A 2,500-nucleotide genomic window follows, 5' to 3' on the forward strand; every position below is an offset into this window, starting at 1 on the left:
CCTCATAAAAATATGGCTGATTTTACTGGATTGGTTTCATGTGGAAAGCACGACGTTTTCTTGTAGGAATGCGGGAACCCCGGCAGCTCGCCTGCCGCGGCCAGCGACGTCGGGGACGCTGGCCTGCGCTGTCGAGCCCGCGAGGGCTGTCTCCGCGGCAGGCCCCCCCTGAACGGGGCACGACAGGCCACCGCGCTGGCTCGTCCAGCGTCGACAGTCCCTCGTCCAGGTTTCAGATCGCGCCAAGTCGAACCCATGACCTGCTCAAGCCATCGTGCGCTGCCGAATTCGCATCTGCGTGTAGGCTGCCATTCCACGCGGCAGCCCCTGTTTTCGTCAGCGTGCCCCCCTGACGAATTTTCCTGCCTGGCCCAGTCCAGCGTCCAGCCCCTGTTCGTCGAAAAATCTGCGCTGCTGATTTTCCACGACGAGCCTACTTTCGTCAGCGTGCCCCCCTGACGAATTTTCCTGCCTGGCCCGGCCAGTCCAGCCCCTGTTCGTCGAAAAATCTGCGCTGCCGATTTTCCACGCGGCAGCCCCTGTTTTCGTCAGCGTGCCCCCCTGACGAATTTTCCTGCCTGGCCCGGCCAGTCCAGCCCCTGTTCGTCGAAAAATCTGCGCTGCCGATTTTCCACGCGGCAGCCCCTCTTTTCGTCAGCGTGCCCCCCTGACGAATTTTCCTGCCTGGCCCGGCCGGTCCAGCATCCAGCCCCTGTTCGTCGAAAAATCTGCGCTGCCGATTTTCCACGCGGCAGCCCCTCTTTTCGTCAGCGTGCCCCCCTGACGAATTTTCCTGCCTGGCCCGGCCGGTCCAGCATCCAGCCCCTGTTCGTCGAAAAATCTGCGCTGCCGATTTTCCACGCGGCAGCCCCTGTTTTCCTCAGCGTGCCCCCCTGACGAATGTTCGTCGAAAAATCTGCGCTGCCGATTTTCCACGCGGCAGCCCCTGTTTTCCTCAGCGTGCCCCCCTGACGAATGTTCGTCGAAAAATCTGCGCTGCCGATTTTCCACGCGGCAGCCCCTCTTTTCGTCAGCGTGCCCCCCTGACGAATTTTCCTGCCTGGCCCGGCCGGTCCAGCATCCAGCCCCTGTTCGTCGAAAAATCTGCGCTGCCGATTTTCCACGCGGCAGCCCCTCTTTTCGTCAGCGTGCCCCCCTGACGAATGTTCGTCGAAAAATCTGCGCTGCCGATTTTCCACGCGGCAGCCCCTCTTTTCGTCAGCGTGCCCCCCTGACGAATTTTCCTGCCTGGCCCGGCCGGTCCAGCATCCAGCCCCTGTTCGTCGAAAAATCTGCGCTGCCGATTTTCACCGACGAGCCTACTTTCGTCAGCGTGTCCCCTTGACGAATTTCCCTGCCTGGCCTGGACAGTCCATCTTCCAGCCCATGTTCATCGAAAAATCTGCGCTGCCGATTTCCCCGACGAACCTGCAGCTGCACAAATCTGCGCTGCCGATTTCCCCCCCTGTCGGCATGGCTGCCGCTGCCCCGATGTCCAGACCAACAGTCTTTTTTGTCGACTTTGCCGATTTTGTCCGCGCTGCCGATTCCAACACTACCCCCTGCATCCAAACCAGCATTGTTTCGTCAGCTCTTCCCCTGACGATTTTAGCCCTGTAACAAACAGTAGGCCTCCAATCCCGCCAACGGGAGCCAAGTTGATAGGGAAGAGAATTGAATGACGCGCCTGGTCCTCGCACCCCGCCACCCGAGGGGCCTTTTTCCCGGCAGCCTCTGAAAAACTCTAGCTTTCACGGTCCTCGCCGCCCCTCACCACCATGGCAGGCCTCTAATCCCACCCATCAGCAGTTGTAGCCGATAGGGCAGTGATTTGAATGACGCGTCGCGGGCCGCCGGGTCATCTCACCCGGCCATTAATTGGAGCGTTTTTGGCTGGCCGAGGATGGGGGGATGGATCTCTTCTTCCGAAAAAGCAAACAGTACATCGGGAGTTATGTTGACGGGGCATGGAATTGAATGACCCGTCGCGGGCCGCCGGGTCATCTCACCCGGCCATCCCGGGGAGCGTTTTTCCCGGCAGCATCGGGGAAACTCTTGCTTTCACTGCCCGCTGCCCAAGTCCCCACTCGCATCGGCCCCCCGCGCCAACAAGCCAACGCTGCCGAATCGGCAGACACTGCTGCCGAGTCTGCCGACACTGCCCCGCGGGCTGCCACTGCCCCAGTGTCTAAACCAGCGGTCTTTCTCATCGAGCCTTGGACTATCCAGTCCGTCCTGACTCATCGCCAGCACCTGCTGCCGATTCTGCCGACTTTGCCGATTTTCTCGGCGCTGCCGATTCCAACACTGCGCCCACCGTGTCTGAACCAGCGCTGTTTCCTCAGCGTGTCCCCTCGACGAATTTTCCTGCCTGGCCTGGACAGTCCACCGTCCAGCCCGTGTTCGTCGAAAAATCTGCGCTGCCGATTCTGCCGACTTTGCCGATTTCGTCGGCGCTGCCGATTCCACCACTGCCCGCCGTGCCTGAACCAGCGCTGTT

Source organism: Populus nigra, chromosome 2, assembly GCF_951802175.1.
Source record: "Populus nigra chromosome 2, ddPopNigr1.1, whole genome shotgun sequence".
NCBI classification, from domain to species: Eukaryota; Viridiplantae; Streptophyta; class Magnoliopsida; order Malpighiales; family Salicaceae; genus Populus; species Populus nigra.